The sequence below is a fragment of the Trematomus bernacchii genome, unplaced genomic scaffold, assembly GCF_902827165.1.
Source record: "Trematomus bernacchii unplaced genomic scaffold, fTreBer1.1, whole genome shotgun sequence".
NCBI classification, from domain to species: Eukaryota; Metazoa; Chordata; class Actinopteri; order Perciformes; family Nototheniidae; genus Trematomus; species Trematomus bernacchii.
The window spans coordinates 1,574,897-1,595,740 of record NW_022988176.1 but is presented as its reverse complement, the minus strand read 5'-3'; the positions used below and the strand labels follow the sequence as shown (position 1 = coordinate 1,595,740).

General features: G+C 41.0%; 1 long non-coding RNA gene across 1 annotated transcript; it reads left to right on the top strand.

The window, feature by feature from the left end:
• The first annotated feature begins 15,913 nt into the window (after nucleotides 1-15,913).
• Nucleotides 15,914-16,898, top strand: LOC117475987. Its single transcript, XR_004555226.1, has 3 exons — nucleotides 15,914-15,968; nucleotides 16,058-16,156; nucleotides 16,813-16,898. It is a non-coding gene; the product is annotated as an uncharacterized LOC117475987 (long non-coding RNA).
• Nucleotides 16,899-20,844: the final 3,946 nt, after the last annotated feature.

The window sequence follows — 20,844 nt, the reverse complement described above, 5'->3', positions numbered from 1 at the left end:
GTCAATTTTTCTAAGGCTAAACAATGAGAGAGATTTTTTAACCAGTGATTGATCGAGGGGTTTTCTGGGTTTTTCCAAAAGACAGCTATCGTGTGTTTAGCTTGGAGAAGAGAAAAAACTACTAGTCTTTTCTTAGTGATATTAAGTCTGAGAGTTAGAGGGAAAACCCCAAGAATACAGAGTTTTGGGCATTCTGGTAATGTGGCGGAAATTATTTTTGACAATGTGCCCAGAACATCTTTCCAAAATGATTTAATATTTGGGCAGTCCCATAAGCAGTGGAACAATGTTCCCTTATCATTATCACACTTTACACATTGATCTGGAATATTTGCATCAAAATGGTGTAGTAGGGATGGAGTTATATAGGTACGCATAATCCATTTGTACTGTAGGAGTCTAAACCTCGTGTTAATAGTTTGAACCTGGGCTTTGTGGCATATCTGCCCCCATTCCTCAATTGTTACCTCTGCATTCAAATCAGTAGACCAAGCAAGTCTTTTCTTCTCTGAGGACTCTTCTGATTCAGTTTTGCAAAGGTCATAGATCAAAGACACCTGTCCATGACCAGAGGAGTGATGTACTATAATTGTTTCCAGCTTTGACAGAGGTGGACATAATAGTGAGTGATTTTGTGCCTTAGATATATAACTCCTTAGCTGCAGATACTTAAAGAAATGTGTTGAGGGAATATGATGTTTATTTCTTAGCATCTCAAAGGTCATCAGTTTGTTGTCATCATATAGATCACTGATCTTATTGATGCCTCTGTTGGCCCACATTTTAAACCCTGTGTCATATGTTCCTGGTATAAATCTTCTGTTACCCCATACAGGAGTAAAAGAGGATATCTGTGACTTTAAACCTAAGTGGCTTTGTACTTTGAACCAGACATCAACTGTGTTCCTGACAAAAGGGTTTTTTGCATTATTTTTAAGCTGTTTTGGAGAGTCAGAGAACAAATACAAATTCAGTGGTAGTGGAGTTGTTGTATAACGTTTAATTTCAACCCATGGTATGGGGGTTCCGTCCAAGAACCAACACATTGCTGCTCTTATTTGGGCTGCCCAGTAATACCAGGACAGATTGGGTACCTGGAGTCCTCCTCTCTCATAAGGTAGATATAAAAGGGATAGCCGTAACCTTGGTCTCTGATTGTTCCAGATAAAATTTGTAAAGATTTTCTTCATTTTGGGAAAGAATGAGGATGGTGGGTGCAATGGCAGGGATTGAAATAGATACAAAAATTTAGGTAGGACATTCATCTTGATAATATTGATTCGTCCGATTAGGGATAGAGGGAGTGATGTCCACCTGTTAATAGAATCTGTCACAGAAGCTATTATGGGGTCATAGTTTGTTGGAACAAGGTCTTCTATTTCAGGTGTAATCTGTATTCCTAAATATTTAAAGCCTTCCAGGGAATTTTGGAAATCTGTTTGAAGAGGTGGATTAAGTCTTTCAGATTCTTTAAGTAGAAGAATGTTAGATTTCGAACTATTCACCTTATACCCTGAGAACGTACCAAAATCCTTTATCAGTTTATTGAGCGCTGGCAATGACACTGATACATTTTTTATAAATAAAACAATATCATCAGCGTAAAGGGCCAGGCGATTTTCAATGCCCCCAACTGTTATTCCTGTGATATGAGAATGAGTTCTAACCGCGATAGCCAGGGGCTCAATTGCCAGTACAAATAGTAATGGAGATAGAGGGCACCCCTGACGTGTACCTCTCGATAGTGCAAATGGTGCAGACACTATGCTATTGGTTAATACTTCTGCATTTGGGGTGCTATACAAAATTTGTATCCATCTACAAAAACCCTCCCCGAACCCAAATCTGGATAATATTTCGAGTAGATACGGCCATTCCACCCTGTCAAAAGCCTTTTCAGCATCCAGGGACAGAATGGCCGTATCTGGAGCCCCCCTCTCTGTATGTAAAATATTGATCAGCCTCCTAATATTATGGAAGGCCTGTCTGCCCTTGACAAAGCCATTCTGATCCAGGCCCACCAGTGTAGGCAGGTGATTTTCAAGTCTTAAAGCCAGTGCTTTAGCGATCAATTTTGTATCTGAGTTAAGCAATGATATAGGCCTATAAGAGCCACATCTGGAGGGGTCTTTACCTGGTTTTAGGATAACTGTTATTAATGCACCCTGTAAGGTTGGGGGAAGACAACCCTTTTCGAATATCTCCTCGACCATATTCAGGAGTGGTGGCAGCAGTTTGTTTTTAAAGGCTTTATAGATGTCTATGGGGATCCCATCAGGGCCAGCTGCCTTTCCACCCTTCATGTTAGTCATGGCCTCAGACAATTCTAATAGTTGTATTGGTTTATCTAAATTAGCTTTTCGTTCCTCAGACAAACATGGAAAGTGTATCCCGTCCAAAAAAACTGACTGAGTCTTTGGGTCGTCAGGGGGCTCAGACTTGTATAGGTGATTATAAAATGTTTTAAATGATTCATTAATTTCTTTAGGATCCGATGTAATATTTCCAGCATTGTTTTGAATTTCGTTTATGGCTCTTTCGCCATGTAATGCCTTAATTCGCCAGGCTAGTAATTTGCCTGCTTTCTCCCCTTGGTCGTAAAATGACTGTTTGAGTCTGTTGATACTTGCCAAGGCTTTATTGGACGATAGTTCATTGTAGTGGGCTCTTTGTAATGTCAATTTGCTTTGTAGATCAGGTGTGTCGTTAAGGGCTATGTCCCTTTCTAGTTGTTTTATTTCTCTTTCTAAATCAGACATTTGACGACGGAATTTGTTCGATTTAGAGCTTGTGTAGCTAATTATCTGACCTCTAATGTATGCCTTAAATGCCTCCCACCTGACAGAGGGAGAGGTCTGTGTAGTGTTTATTTGGAAGTACATATCTATGTGAGAATCCAGGAAGCTTACAAAACTTGGGTCATGCAGCCACTTTGTATCAAAACGCCATCTCGGTGGACCCTTAAATGGCTTTACTGCAATGTAGTCCAAGGTTAATGGGGCATGATCCGAGATTACTATGCTGCCGTAGGTACAATTCTTAACATTTGGCATTAGGTTTTTGGAGATTAAGAAATAATCAAGGCGTGAGTAAGTATGGTACGTGGAAGAGTAGCATGAAAATTCCTTCTTGTCAGGGTTTAGGACTCTCCATATGTCACATAGACTCATATCCGTCATGAACTGTGAGATCACCCTCCTTGTCTGTATGTGGGAGGCATCTATGCCTGAAGATCGGTCTACAAGAGGGTTGAGGGTGCAATTAAAATCTCCACCCATTATAATGTTGCCTCTAAGTGAAGAGATATTTAGAAAAAGATTATTGTAAAAAAGTTGGTCGTCAATATTTGGCCCATAAACATTTATTAAATTAAGTTGTTCACCCAATAAGGTACCTTGTATTATTATATATCTACCCCCTATGTCCGCATTGATGTCCGTCACTTGAAAAGGGACCGATTTATGAATGAGTATTGCCACTCCCCTTGAGTGTGACGAAAATGACGCAGTTATGACCTGACCCTGCCATCGTCTTCTTAAACGCAAAATCTCAGTGGATGTTAGGTGGGTCTCTTGCAGGTATACTACCTTGGATTGCAACATTTTAATTCTAGTCATTACTTGTTTTATCTTAGATAATCCCCCTAGCCCTCTAACATTCCATGATGATATTTTAAAAAGATTATCAAGTGTCATTAAACCATCTCTCCAAAATGATCAAAAGGGACCTCATTGTAAATATTGAAACAGCAACTACTCGTCTGCCAGACCACATTGTCACATCAAGGATCACATATAAACAAACGTAAAAATACAAAAATACACCATAAGAAAGCATGAACCCTCCGTCTCCCCAAACGAGACGTGAAACACTCTCACCAACGGCCTTAACGAAACGCGCCGTCCTCCTCACCTCTTCCATGTAAGAGCTCCTAGGCTATTTAACCGATCCTTTAAGAGGAGCAGTTAAACCAATAACTAACCACTGCAAGAACCCCTCATCTTCGACCAATATATTCGAGGGATGAGAGAGACCAAAAGCAACAACAAATCCGAAATATTGCAAAACATTAAGACAAATGAAACATCCATTCAGTATTTTTAACACACCCTAAACATGAAATGTGGTGCATTCAACACTGTTTTAAATCACTACCACATATCGAGATAACGGAGATAAGCTTAAAATGTAGTTGGGCGTTACAATGCATGAATGAGCGGTAGTAAGCCTGAACAGAGATATGAATGCAGATTAACCTTCAAACGACGTAATGTGGATCGTATCATTTCCAAGTGAAAACTAGCGTCCAATAGTATTAGCTTTTTATCTTAATTCCAGCAGAGCATCCGGACAAACTAGGGACATAGCGGAGTGTCAAACCTAGTGAAATTACAGTGCGTTCTTCGTCAGTAACGCCAGGATATATCCATAGGCTTGAAGCGTTGAAGTCGGTACAAAGCATAGTTCAAGTTGTACAGTCAGTATAGGAACAAAAAAAAAAACAAAAAAAAAAAATGCTCCGCTGGATGATCCAAATATGTAAACTCACCACATCTAGCCGTTGTCTGTATCCTTTCCATCTCGAAGAAATGACTCAACCTCTTCAGGGGTATTGAACACACGTCTTTTCCCGTTGTGCAGCGTGTACATCCTCGCGGGGAAAATGAGGCCGAATTGTATTCCCCGGGTACGGAGCTGTTGCTTCACTTCGCCATACTTCATACGCCGCTTCGTCACCTCCGCTGAGAAGTCGGGGAAAAACATGATATGGCGAGTCCCGTATATCACCTTTCCCTTGGCTCGTGCCGCCTGCATCACCCTTACTTTATCCCTAAAGTTTAAAAACTTTAAGATGAGAGGTCTCGGGGTAAGAGGGGAGTTGGGCTTCGGTCTGCCACCCGGGATTCTGTGAGCTCGCTCGATTACCAACGGTGTTGGGAAGTTTTCGGGACCGAGTACTTCTGGTATCCATTTCTCCAAAAACGATTCCACATCTCTACCTTCAGCGTTTTCTGGGAGACCAATAACACGTAGATTTGACCTCCTATCGCGATTCTCAAGATCGTCTACTTTTTCGGTGAGTGCTGTAATCACCTTCTCCATCCCGTTCACTGTGTTATGAAGCACTGTCACGTTATCCTCTGTCTCACCAATGCGATCCTCGGCCTGTGTTAATCTTCCCGAGTAGGAGTTGAGATCTGTTTTAATTTCCGAGATTGCAGCCAGAATCTCATCATTACGGGTGGTAACGTCTGCTCTTAGGGAGTGGATTGCTTCTAATATTTTGCCGTTAGATTCAGCTTGGGCTGAGCTAGCTATGAGGCTCGCGCTGGCTCCATCGGCATTGGCATTAGCCGTGTCCATCTTTAGCTTAGCTTGCCTGGTTGTTGGTGGAGTCCTTCGTGTTCTGGAACAATTTGGCTTCAGCTTTGGTGTTTTTTTTGGCATATCAGATTGCCATTGTTTTATGTCTCAAACTGTGGGTTTTTATGAATATTTAACTGGTCAGTATAGGTAAAAGGATGGAATTGATCGGAGAGTCTGGGCTCGTCACCTGTTCAGCCGTCCGCCATTACCGGAACTCCAGACTATCATAGTTAATGTTAGCTAATCACACTTCATTTCAAGACACCGGAATTGTTATTAATGTTAAACAAATAAAACTTTAAAAGCACTTCACACTACTCACACTCTCTGCGTTGTCGTTCATATTCATTGTCTCCTGCTCACTAGGTGGCGATGTTGCAAAACAACTAGGGTCCTGAGAGTGCATGCGGTCCTGAGAGTGCATGCGGTCCTGAGAGTGCACCCTCCTCCGAGGCTGCAGCTTCATACTACTCCATGCAGAGTGAGATGAGATCGCTGTCCCTTTAAGAGAGAGAGAGAGAGGGGTGTGGCGTGTGCATGTGTGTGTGTGGATGGTAGAGCGAGAGTGAGCGAGCGTGTGTATGTTTCTGGAAGTGAAACGAGGCAGCAGAAAAACAGAGGTCTGTGATGTATTTTGTGAAACAGAAGAACAGCTAAATAAATGCAACGGCCTCCCAAGAAGAGCTCGCCTCTCTCCAGTCATTTAAGCTAAAGTGGGTTATTGAACCTGAAGCTTGTTGCTTCTGCCCTCCTCGACTACGGTCTGGGAGCCGACAGGAAAGTTCAACACACAGATGGCCAGTCCGCCCCTTTGTAGCATATTATTTCAATGAGAGATGAGCAGATCGCCACTGGGCTTTCAACTAAAGACACACACAGCCACGCAAAAACTGCGGCATTTGTAAAGCTCCTTATGGGTACTGCAATTGGTGCTTTCCTCCGTGATGAAACGATCAGCCCTGCACCACGGAGGAAAGCGGCAGAAAGTCACCTGGAGTTAAAGAGAGCGGGGCTGCATTGCGTGCATGGCTTCCTTCTGCAGGTAACGGGGAGACGCGCTCTGGCGGCGGTCTCGTTCAGGATCCGAAAATACAATTTAAATATTTTGCACACTTATTTCACTTATTCCTAGTGTGCCACTGGTTACGGTGCCGCATGCCAATGCTGGTCTAAACTGAAAACATGAAGCTCTCACCTTCCCCTGAAAACAAAAAGACACCGTGTCCATCTTGTGTGTCCTAAATAACTTGGCAAAGAGTTTGTGTGTGTGTGTGCGTGTGTGTGTGTGTGTTCCAGGGGACCGGGTGGGGGCAGACCTTGGCCAAATCCTCCTAACTCCAATTCGCAGTGGCGTTTTTATATGTACAAAAGTGGTGGGGCACAAAAAACTTAGATGTCTATATATAAGCTTCTGCAGTGAGGTTCATGGCTGGTGAGGCACTGGCACTGACTCTTCAGGTTTACAAATATTATATTTTGACCTAAACCAAAATATAATATTATTTTCAAAAGCTTTTTTTGTCTGATGCTTCGATTAATTTTAAACAGACAGTTCAACAAAAGGATACCCAAAAAATGTAATTTTATCATTTAAATATTGAATTGTTCTCTCTTAGTAAGATCCCATTTTCAATAAAATTGCGGTCTTACCTTGACTTGAAGATGAAGTCCATTTGCCTATCCTTCTGGACAAAAAATTCTATTACTTTTTTGTAAAAGTCCTCCTTATCTTCTTGTAGTTTCAAAAGTCTATCATAAATCTAATCGATAGATTTATGATTAAAAAATTATAAAAGTAGGGTAGACATGTGGATGTTATCTGGCTGAACAAAACGTGCATTTATCTAACAGGTACGTTTCCCACAGATCTTATTTCGAGCTATTTTCTAAAATCCTAAAAACCTCATTGTTTTTTTGTCGAGGGAAGCCAGGCGCAGCTTACTTCCGGGTTTTAGGACACGTCACTGCAGCTCTCTCGTCTCCTCTTCACACACCACACTTTTCGCGGCACACGTACTTACAGCCAATCAGCTCTGAATGATGTGAGATGACGTATGGTGGGGATGGCAGCTCAGTGCCCCTATGGTCATTATGTTTTTGCCACACACCAGGGGCGTCGCCTGGACCTGAAAACATTCGGGGCTTAGCCCACAGTGGCGGCGGCACTACAGTGGCATTTTTTACTGCAACACTCCCCACACGCACACACACAATACACCCGTGACTGTTACAATGAAGGCTCGATAATCAGCTCACGGCATATAGGCAGGGGTAAAGTGGTATTTTTTATGAGTGGGGGGCGGACCTCACCTCCTCTAGGGGGGTCCGGGGGGATGCTCCCCCGGGAAGATATTTTTTTAAATATTGAAGTTAAATGCATCAATCTGGTGCACTTTGAGAGCAAAATGAAGAGATCTATGGATACCTCTCTCAACACCCATATGAAGCAGAACTGTAAACAGATGTACTTTTTCTTTATGGATATTTTACTAATCATTCCCCTTTTAAACTCTATTCTTGTTTTACTGCCATATAGTATTTCATAACTGTTTTTCCTTTATTCTCTTATTTTTTTTATAACTATAATGATCATATGAAGGTGTGCCGCGGAAATAATCTTTTGAATAATTTGTGACCAAACCGTTTGAGACCCACTGAGATAACTTAGACTAAAGTTAAGTATCTAAACAGTCCTTTAGCTCACCTGAGTCTCTCAGTCTGAGAGGAGAGGACTCTCCTCCAGCTTGTTGTGGAACAAACAGCTCCTTATGTCCGTTAGTGCAGCTAGCTAACCAGATGCTAACAACACGGTCCCTGCTGGCACCGGTCCCTCCCTCCCCCTCTCTCCCTCTCTCTCTCTCTATCACACTAAGGCGCCGTTTACACGAGGACAAAACTGCTTGTATCTGCATAGTTTCGCGTGCGTATAGCCCTATTATTTACACGAGGCCGAGAAACGGACCCCACAAACGATAACGGGTCCCAAGGTGGATAGATTTGCAAACGAAACGCTCTGGGGGGTCAACAGAGTCCGTGTAATCACCTCTATACGAATATTTCCTGAAAAAATAACGATAGCCCCACCTCTCCCCACCTCTCCTGCTCACTGCTGTAGCATGACCAGTAGCCATCTGTAACGATCAACTATCAAAAATAGCTGTGTTAATTAAACGCACAAGGGGTTCTTGAATGAAATAATATTATAAAAGGCAAACCAGAATTGTTAACGCCCAATATACTCCTTAAACAAAATAAACAGAGTCAGATTTCATGCATTGATCCATTATATCAGGGGTCGGCAACCCCTGGCACGCGTGCCAACATTGGCATGCGGCACCGTAACCAGTGGCACACTAGAAATAAGTGGAATAAGTGTGCAAAATATTTAAATTGTATTTTCGGATCCTGAACGAGACCGCCGCCAGAGCGCATCTCCCCATTACCTGCAGAAGGAAGCCATGCACGCAAAGCAGCCCCGCTCTCTTTAACTCCAGGTGACTTTCTGCCGCTTTCCTCCGTGGTGCAGTGCTGATCGTTTCACCACGGAGGAAAGCACTTCACAAATTGCAGTACCCATAAGGAGCTGTACAAATGCCGCAGTTTTTGCGTGGCTGTGTCTTTAGTTGAAAGCCCAGTGGTGATCTGCTCATCTCTCATTGAAATAATATGCTACAAAGGGGCGGACTGGCCATCTGTGTGTTGAACTTTCCTGTCGGCTCCCAGACCGTAGTCGAGGAGGGCAGAAGCAACAAGCTTCAGGTTCAATAACCCACTTTAGCTTAAATGACTGGGGAGAGGCGAGCTCTTCTTGGGAGGCCGTTGCATTTATTTAGCTGTTCTTCTGTTTCACAAAATACATCACAGACCTGTTTTTCTGCTGCCTCGTTTCACTTCCAGAAACATACACACACACGCTCCGTCACTGTCGCTCTACCATCCACACACACACATGCACACGCCACACCCCTCTCTCTCTCTCTTAAAGGGACAGCGATCTCATCTCATTCTGCATGACCCTAATATCATAACATGTGTGTTCTGGAGAATCACAGAACGGACGATCGTCCTTATTATTATGCCGTTTAAACCAATTAATTAACCCTTGTGCCCTCCTCGAATTTTCAACCTTTCGACCCCTTCGTGGCAAAAATGTACACGCCCATAATAACTGCTATTAAATCATCATACATCAACATTTCTTTCTACTTTTTTTTTTTCATGAATCACTTAAACAACTTATAACGTACTCAAAACTACCAAACATTCAATAATTTTCTGGATTTTAACCCTTTAAATGCCTGTTTAATTATTTGAATTATTTCATTATTTATGACAAAAAACACAAAAAATGAATTTTTTTCAATATAATAATTAGTAGAGGGATGGAACTTTGGTGGTTATTAGAGTCTTGGATGTGTCAAAGATTAGCAACAAAATTGATTTGACTGCATTATTATTTTTTACGTAGTATCAGATACTACCTCTGCACCTTCGTGGCAAAAATGTACACGCCCATAATAACTGCTATTAAATCATCATACATCAATATATTTTTCTACTTTTCTTTTCATGAATCACATATACAACTTCTAACGTATTCAAAACTACCAAACATTCAATCATTGGCAGGATTTTAACCCTTTAAATGCCTGTTTAATTATTTGAATTATTTCATTTTTTCTTACGAAAAAACACAAAACATAATTATTTTTCAATATAATAATTAGTAGAGGGATGGAACTTTGTTGGTTATTAGAGTCTTGGATGTGTCAAAGATTAGCAACAAAATTGATTTCACTGCATTATTATTTTGTACGTAGTGTCAGATACTACCTTTGGACCCCTTCGTGGCAAAAATGTACACGCCCATAATAACTTCTATTAAATCATCATATATCAATATTTCTTTCTACTTTTTGTTTCATGAATCACATAAACAACTTATAACATACTCAGAACTAGCAAACATTCAATACTTTTCTGGATTTTAACCCTTTAAATGCCTGTTTAATTATTTGAATTATTTCATTATTTATTACAAAAAAACACAAAAAATGAATTTCTTTCAATATAATAATTAGTAGAGGGATGGAACTTTGGTGGTTATTAGAGTCTTGGATGTGTCAAAGATTAGCAACAAAATTGATTTGACTGCATTATTATTTTTTACGTAGTATCAGATACTACCTCTGGACACCTTCGTGGCAAAAATGTACACGCCCATAATAACTTCTATTAAATCATCATACATCAATATATTTTTCAACTTTTTTTTCATGAATCACATATACAACTTCTAACGTACTCAAAACTACCATTTTCGGTTTCGATTTTAACCCTTTAAACGCCTGTTTCATTATTTTCATTATTTCATTTCTCTCAAAAATGCCACATTGACTTCCATTCAGACCACATTTGTTGATCTCACTGCCATTGCAGTATAAAACCATGCATTTTGTAATGTCAGCATTTCATTTAGAAGAAAAGTAGTGATATTTGATATTTCTACTCTATTCCAACAGATTAAACCATTTTCCCACTGTAGGCCGATGCATTCAATTCTTACATTTTTGCCAGTTATATTATGGAGCCGTGTGACTACCAGGGGGCCCCGAGAGTGGTGTGTGTGTGTGTGTGTATGTATATGTATGCGTGTGCGTGTGTGTGTATATGTGCGTGTGTGTGTATATGTGCGTGTGCGTGTGTGTGTGTATATGTGCGTGTGTGTGTGTCATTTCCAGCAGCAGACTAGCAGGTCCTGCAGCATGTGACCTGGTGCTCTCAGGTGATAGAACACAATTTTTTTAGGCCTGTGCACAACCAGCACACACCTCTCCTCCCTCTCCGTGTGTGTGTGTGTGTGTGTGTGTGTGTGTGTGTGTGTGTGTGTGTGAGAATCTGTAAGCATGCACAGATCATTTCATGGGAACAAAAGGCCATCTTTTGAGGGATGTGTTTGATGTGTCTTTGAAGAGCTGCTTGATTACTCAAAAACAAAAAACAACTGTTAGTGTGTTTATGCACCTGGCTGCCAAAGATAAACATGCAGTTTGACCAAGGGCTTATTTCATTAGTGAGCAGAGAAGGAGAAAGACCTGGAGCAAAGAGAAGGAACTCAAATGAAGAAGCTTTTCAGTGCAGAAGAGACTTCAGACATAATCTTGCAGCCTTCTTCTGCCAGCGAGCTGCAGGACTCATCTGAAGAAGACACAAGGTTCGAGGGGGGGTCTGACACTGAATGCTCTCTGGAGTCCAGCATTTCTTTGAGTTCCTCTGACCCTTCATCTGAAAGTGGAGAGGACACTGAGGGTCCGGCCCACAGTGAGGGGACAGAGAAGAACGGAGGTCGTTCTCCCAGGAGCTGGGGAAAACCAGGGTGTCCTCACAGATTGTGAGAAGAAAGCCCCCCGTGGTGGTGGATGGTGGGCCGGACCCTCAGTGTCCTCTCCACTTTCAGATGAAGGGTCAGAGGAACTCAAAGAAATGCTGGACTCCAGAGAGCATTCAGTGTCAGACCCCCCCTCGAACCTTGTGTCTTCTTCAGATGAGTCCTGCAGCTCGCTGGCAGAAGAAGGCTGCAAGATTATTTCTGAAGTCTCTTCTGCACTGAAAAGCTTCTTCATTTGAGTTCCTTCTCTTTGCTCCAGGTCTTTCTCCTTCTCTGCTCACTAATGAAATAAGCCCTTGGTCAAACTGCATGTTTATCTTTGGCAGCCAGGTGCATAAACACACTAACAGTTGTTTTTTGTTTTTGAGTAATCAAGCAGCTCTTCAAAGACACATCAAACACATCCCTCAAAAGATGGCCTTTTTTTCCCATGAAATGATCTGTGCATGCTTACAGATTCTCACAGACACACACGGAGAGGGAGGAGAGGTGTGTGCTGGTTGTGCACAGGCCTAAAAAATGGTTGTTCTATCACCTGAGAGCACCAGGTCACATGCTGCAGGACCTGCTAGTCTGCTGCTGGAAATGACACACACACACACACACACATACACACACGCACATATACACACACACACACACACACACACACACACACCACTCTCGGGGCCCCCTGGTAGTCACACGGCTCCATAATATAACTGGCAAAAATGTAAGAATGTAATGCATCGGCCTACACAGAAACTTGTGTAATCTGTTGGAATAGAGTAGACATATCAAATATCACTACTTTTCTTCTAAATGAAATGCTGACATTACAAAATGCATGGTTTTATACTGCAATGGCAGTGAGATCAACAAATGTGGTCTGAATGGAAGTCAATGAGGCATTTTTGAGATAAATGAAATAATTAAAATAATGAAACAGGCATTTAATGGGTTAAAATCCTGCCAATGATTGAATGTTTGGTAGTTTGGAGTATGTTAGAAGTTGTATATGTGATTCATGAAAAAAAAGTAGAAAAAGATATTGATGTATGATGATTTAATAGCAGTTGTTTTGGGCGTGTACATTTTTGCCACGAAGGGGTCCAAAGGTAGTATCTGACACTACGTAAAAATTAATAATGCAGTCAAATCAATTTTGTTGCTAATCTTTGACACATCCAAGACTCTAATAACCACCAAAGTTTCATCCCTCTACTAATTATTATATTGAAAGAAATTCATTTTTTGTGTTTTTTTTTAAGAGAAATTAAATAATTCAAATAATGAAACAGGCATTTAAAGGGTTAACATCCTGAAAACTATTGGATGTTTGGTAGTTTTGAGCACGTTAGAAGTTGTTCAAGTGATTCATGGAAAAAAAAGTTTAATAAAATATTGATGTATGATGATTTAATAGCAGTTTCTATGAGCGTGTACATTTTTGCCACGAAGGGGTCCAGAGGGTGCAAAATGCATCACGAGAGTATACAAAACATGTAAGAGTAAACGACATTGGATTTAAAAAATTTGACTCAAAAGAAGACTTCTTGCAAAAATCCATGCCAAAAGCTGTAACACAGCTGAAATGAACACCAAATAAAAAAAAAAAGTCAGGAAAAATGTACAAAAATGCCCGAGGAGGGCACAAGGGTTAAATGGCATCATGTAAGTTGTGCTGACAGGTACACACACACTGCGAGGCTCCCCCCGCCCTCCTGTTGATAGTTCACCAGCGTCAAGCTCCTCAACCCCCCCCGCCCCCCCCGTTGATAATTCTCGATCGTTGGCACGCCGATAACAAGTTTTTTTTTTAATGGCACTTCATATCAAAAAGGTTGCCGACCCCTGCATTATATTGACAATTTTCCAGCCAAACAACACAAACAAAATTAAACAGTCCGCTCTGCGATACACCAACATTGTCTTTACTGCCTAATCCAGGCCATTATTGTTCATTGCTCCTGCGCCCGTCGGCGGCAAAAAGAGAAATGTTTGTAGGCCTATTCAGGCTATAATCCACACAAAAAAAGGAAACACGAGGACCGCCGTGTCCCAGAGGAGCGATCTCACCCGGTGTTTGTAGAGAATATCTCTCTTTCTGAGCGCGTCCTCTCCACGGAGACGTGCTTCTTGGTCGGTCGATGCAATATCCACAGATTCGGTTTCTTTCAGTTAACTTCCCCGTTGCATTTATCCATATATTTACATGCTGAGGAAATTACTATATCCCGCTGAATACCAGCAATCGCCACACACACTTCCTCCTGTCAGTAGCTACTGCTAGTGCTACTGCTACTGACCATGCTACAGATATTAGTGCAAAATCTACAGCTCCTCTACCACAACCATCAGCAACAAGTGGACATGGAGAATTACATGAACTACATGTTGCTAAATCCACCGCGGGGCATAAACAGAAGGGTAGCCATGGCAACATTGCTGCGGGGCTGCTCCGGAGTCTTCTTCGCTGCTTTTGGTGTATTTTGTGGCGGAAGTTACAGCGCCACTTACAGTCCCGGCATATGTACTACAGCGTTTCCAGCGATCTCGTTTGAACAGACACGTTAAATGAAACGAATGCATGTGAACGGAAGACTTTTTTGAATACGCATACTGTGCATAAACGCAAACGTTCCCGTGTGCACAACGCCTAAATGCGCTATTGCCACACACACACAGAGCCGAGCTTGAATGACACAAGCACACGTTTATTTCCATGCAACTCTCTGATTGGTCTGGTGTCATGCCTCTGTTGCATTCACTGAACACGGGAAATTACAGTGCTGCCGTCCTCTCGTGTCATGATGAGGTTCACGTAAAGCACGGTTAATGTATTATATTATTGAGGGAGAATTGTCCGGGGCTACAGAAAAAACATTCGGGGCTAAAGCCCCGGATGCCCAGGCCAGGCGACGCCACTGCCACACAAATTAAATAGGAAAATACTCTGAGCATGCGCAGTGTAGTTTTTACAGTCACCGTTCACTTCACAGTGAGAGGGAGGGGCATGATCAGGTTTTGTCCCACATGGCTCTAAACAGCTCAATAGGCACACACTGTGACTGTAGATACACTAATTAGAAGAACACAGACTAAAACAGCAATGTACAGACGAATCAGATGATTAAACATGATCTTAAAATATATTTTATATATATATATATATTTTTTTTGGTAATCATTATTTGCAATACTTTCTGCTGACACTAGGGGGGGCTGTGCCCCTAATGACCAGTCGCCACTGCCAATTCGGTAAGTGACCTGACAAAAAAAAGACACCAAACAAAAAAAAAGTGACTTTTCATGATTACCCTTTGTTTTTTTGCAGACCCCCTACTCTTCTGCATCTCCAGGAAATTATGTGGTATGGATGTTTGAGTTTAAACTGTCATTGTTCACTAGCTGTACACGTTGAAAGTCATTGCTTTATGAATGAAACTTATGGAAACCAAAACTCTCATTTTTAGGGACTACCAGGAGGAGGGGGGGCACCTGGGACCCCAATAATGCCAAGTCCAGCAGGCAAGATCTGTGTGTGTGTGTTTGAGTGTGTGTCTATATCTGAACTCATACATACAGCTCTGGAAATCAAGAGACCACTGCAGCATTATCAGTTTCTCTGGTTTTACTATTTATAAGTATGTGTTTGAGTAAAATAATGTTTTTTGATATTATTCTATAATATAACTACTGAGTTATTCTAATATATAACTACTGACAGCATTTATCTGTGTTGGAATTCAACAGACACTGGAATGGAATGGTTGCCATACATGTAGAGATTGAGATTTAAGAAAAACTTGGAGTGGTCTCTTGATGTTTTCGAGAGCTGTACGTTGGTGCTCTTTCAAACTCATTGTTTTTCTGTTCATTACATCAGATTCAACCAATTCTGGCGACAACATGTACACGATGATAAACACAGTCCCTCCAGGTGGAAGCTGACCAAACGTAAGACATTCCTCTCTCAGTGTATATCACATATCTGTGTGTTTGGTAGAGTTTGTGTATGTATCTAATAGTTTTCCCCTCAGTTCCCTATGGGTGCAGGTGGCGACGGTCCATTAGGGGGGATGGCTGGGATGGAGCCCCATCACATGAATAACACTAGGTATAGGAATAAGTAGTTTGTACAGTATGTGCCGTATTGACACAAAATCTCCAGTTATAATTTTACAATGTGTTCCCTCTTTTAGGGTCAGGTGATATGGACAGCCTCCCTAAGGTGAGATAATATATGTATCTACTTTACATGACAATTGCAGTGTCAATATTTGATCATTTAATAGCATACCATTACCATTTGTTTTAAAGAACTCTCCTGGTAACCTTAGCATGAGTAACCAGCCTGGGACCCCCAGGGAGGATGGAGAGATGGGAGGAAACTTCCTAAACCCTTTTCAGAATGAAAGTGTAAATCAATTATAATCTACTATATGTGGAGATTAGAGGATATTAGGTAGCAAGAGCTCAAAACGTAATATAACTACTAACTAAACTATAGAAATATAGGAACAATGTAAGGGGGATTTATTGCAATATACTATTTATAACTATTTTTCAATAGTTCATAATCACCTGAAACTAATAATCATAGTTTCTTTACTTTAGAATAAACCCTTCATATCTACATTCCTCACAGAGTCCACCATGTTTCTACAGTAGCCCTGAATGGACAAACCTCAACTCTGGATTAAGACAGAGCCACATATTTAGTTTGTCCTGTTTGGGAAAGCAGGGGTTATCGTGGGTGTATCCAGTTGTTTGCAATCTGCCACAACCCCATTAAATGCCATACTGGATAGTTAATTTAACGATTTACTTAATAGTTACAGTATAGAATGTTTTTTTGACCATCAGCTACCTAAAATCCAATTAAAATAGGTTTACTTAGAATGGGAGCAAATCACAAATGCATGACTCGCATAACTTTGACTGTGTCTTATAATTGTTGGACTTAATCCATAACATTTTGGAAGGATTTCTGATTCAGCATACTTACTAACAGTGCAACATGTTCCTACACACACACTCACACATACTTGTTTCCCCTCATGTTATCCCTGCAGTATTCTCCAAACATGACGATGAGTGTGTGAAGGCTCTGAAGCAGGTTCGGTTCAGCCGCCCATCATGCTGGGGTGCATCAGTGAAAGCAGCGGGACAGGATGTGATGTCATCTAGGCCAGTGACTCTTCCTCCACCACAACCCGCCATGTCAGGCAGTCACCCCCCGCTCCGTCCTCCTACTAACCCCCGACCCCCCCCCCCTCCATCGTTTCTGTCCACGTCTCTTCTCTCCCGTTTCTTCTCCAGTTTGAAGTGGGGACTGCTACATTCATCAGTTCTTCCTCTGCAACTATGAGACTGTACAAAGGAACCAAATTGAAACCCCTGGAGGAGAACTCTTTGTATATTTGCATACAGCGTGAATGAGACTGTGAACACACTCCTGTCTGCTTTTTGTTCATGCCCAAAAACAAATCAGTATCCTATTTATGCTAAGGTTTCAATGTTCAAGGATTTATAGAAACGTTTTGATTGATGGTCAAATTTAATCCAACTGGTGGTCACATCTTTAGTCTTTTCTCGACAAATCGTTTGTCCGTTACTGAAAGACAATTGGAGATACATCACAATAACAAGGTTTATTCAAAGCTTGTGCAGAAATCTGTCTTAATATTCAGCTTTTGTGGTTTTCACACGTGTTCAGACCACTTACATTGTGTTTTATGTTTTGTACTATAAGTCGTTTTGCTAGTTATACTCCCAAACTCAGCCATAATTGTTAAAAATGTGAGATCTCTTCAAAATCAAAATTGGAAGTAACATCGTGTGGTTATTGAAAAAACTCGCAAACCAGTTTTGTTTGAGGCTTGAAGCAAGACTGTAACTTTTGTTGAACACAAGACCATGTGGGGCGATAGAAACAAAATCCAATCCAGTGATGAATTGAGTGATTCTAATTGTGAGAGAAATATTGTGTTACTTCCTCTTTCCAAAGGTATGTTATAATGCTGTGAGAGCAGTAGAGATAACACTTGGTAAAAAGGTTTATACCCACTAATACAAACCTATTTTTTTTAATATAATAAAGTGATGCATCTTTCTTTATTAAGCTATTAACCTCTGTTCCAATTGACGGTGTTGGCAGTTTCCTATTGGGCTTTTTTACATCCCGTTGAGTGCACAGGACAAAAGTTAGATTTTTTATTTGACTATATTATATAACAAATGAGGACACTGAACCTGTCATGTGATTTGATTTGTGTTTGCTGTGCCTCTGTTATCTGTAGTTCTTTGAACCTTTATCCTAATGATTCATCAATTGACTTTCTTGAGTGGACTTACAAAGAGAGATGACCAGTATGAAAGGTGAACTGTTAGACACAAGCTTATTGAGTCACTCTGGCCACTTGTTCTCTATTTCCATCCGGATGAACTGTGATCTCAGTGTGATGTGAAAGGTTGGTTGGTACAGAAAGCTAAATAAGCTTGTTTTTAATCAATGTTTTCAACCTTTTCACGGCCCAAGATGTATAATCATCATACAAAAGGTTGATATGCCTGTGAACATTTCCCTCTCCCTACTGCATAGTGTACAGCTCACAAATGTAGCACCTCTTGTCTTGTATGTGTATTTGATATTATTATTATTACTATTATTATTATTATTTAAACAAATCTGGAGAGGAGGGATGGACTGCTGGTGCACCATCACAACTGAACAGAAATATTTTATTTAGTCACTTATGTTAGATTGAAGCCATAAGTGGGAGTGCAAGACGATGCATTTGTAAATTGGATCATGTTTTCTGTTTTGTGGCAGTATGTGGGACTCCATTAGTGATGTGTTAATTTTCTCTTTTTTATTCTTGTATTATGTTTTTGTAAATACACAGAGAAGAATTTCATGGGTTTTGAATATGCTAGTATAAATCTTCTCTTCCCTTAGTCAAAGTGTCGCTCTCAATTTGTTTGGACTGTGTGTATCATTGACTGGTGTAATTCAGGGTTTGCAGACAAGGTGATCCAAAGTCGTGCCTCTCTAAGTTGTGTGGTTCTGCTCCATGTGTTGCACGGAACAGCAGTGTGAGTACACATACAGTAAGAGTGAACACTATATGGGGAAACGCAAGCTCCCTCCCTATTAACCACCCTAGTGCATTTAAGCCATTGCCCTTGAGCAACGAAGCTTGACAGACTCCTAGTGTGAACTGCATGAACTTAATAGGGCTCCTGCAAAAGTCAGCAGAGGACAAATCATAAGCATAGCAAAAGAGCATGATAACATGTGCAGTAACAGCCTTTTCCTAAATGCATTTACAATAGAACGTAGCCATCTTTTACCTTGAACACATAGTGAAATAAGAGCCTACTGTAATATAGTATCCACATTATTATACTAGCAGTGCATGCTCATTAACAGTACAATCTTATAGGCCAGAGAGTTCAAAAGGAATAATTCCTGAAACAACACAGTCATAGATGTGTAATTATGTACTGCCTTTAAATGTAATATAACTGTAACACTGCCTTGTCAACACTGTTTAGATTAGTCCCATATATATATTTATTTATTGACTGGTATTTGCATTTTCCATGAGAACAACTCCCTGTCTTCAAACACAGAGAAAGAGTGACGGGAGGAATAATTCATCACCAGAAGACCGTAAAAGAAAGCGTGAGTGAGCCTTTGCCAGAACCACAAAGAAGACCTCAGTATTTCTCTTGTATGGCAGTATAATAAAACTTCTTACAAACATAAATATATAACAAACATTCACATGAACTATCATCCCTATCTTCTGCGTGAAAAAAACAAGCAGAGATCAGTGATGCCAAAAGTACTCTGTCAATATGCTCTTTGGTCACTACAGAGATGCAAATTGTTACATCATTTCACAAACATACAGTCACCCGCCCACCTCGTGTCCTTATTCATCACCAAAAACTCTCTCTCTCCTCCTCTGTCTCTCTCTCTCTCTCACCCATAGTTATGTAACTTCCCCTATATTAGTCTTAAGTCTAGCACTACTGCTGTGCTCATAGTGTTGCAGTCTCCTGTTGGCTGTGATTTTGACTTCTAATCATGTCTGTTCAGTTTTGTTTAGCTCTGCTGGCTCTCTCCTCCCTGACTGCAGCATCTGATCCAGTTTGTGAAGACCTGCTGAAGCCTCTGGAGAATCGCAGCAGGGTACGTTGCTCACATGATTAAACCTTAACCCCCAGTGTACTTTACATTATTATTCTATAGGGCTATACAACTGAAAACAAAAACGATTTGTTTACGCTGAGACTCGTTATTAAACTAAAAACATGTTCATTTGTGTCTAGTTTGCTGGGAAATGGATATTCCATGCTGGAGTATCAGACACTGGAGATATCATGGGTGTACTTAAAGATGTCAACAGCTCCTGGATCAAACTCACCCCCATACCTGGTAGTGAGGACATGACTCTACGCTGGGGAGACAAAATGTAACTGTTCATCACTTTTTTTAAATTAATTAAGCAAATCAATCCATGAGGTAACTGCTTAGGCTTATGTCATATTTGTCTCTCCTTTCAAGAAATGGGAAATGTGTGTATGGAAGCGTCAATTACACCACCCCCAGAAACGACTCCAAGGTGACACGTAAGTAAATCATGATTATAATGTGTGCTTAAACACACAGTTACTAGAAATGCATAACAACATGTTAATCTTCTGGCTGTATCTCATAGTTACCTTTAACGAGACTGATCACGTGCACACTGTGAGGCACCTGGGGAGCTGCACTGACTGCATCGTCTGGACCGACACCACAGAGGAGGCCATAACTGGCAGGAACCTGTACATCTTCAGTGAGTGCACTGCTGTCTGTTACTCTCAGCTTCTCTGACAAGTGTAAAGCTCTAAAACGCTGGATTGTATCACTCCATTTGGTTGACTTTAACGTGTTTCTCCTCCTACCTGCCCTGCAGCAAAGACTGGGAAATTGGATGACCTTGATCTGGAAGTTGTCAAGCAACAAGCTGCATGCCTCAAATTCCCCCCAGAATTCTTCTTTGCAGATATCACAGGTAAGATAGCAATTCACCACCACACACATGGCAGTA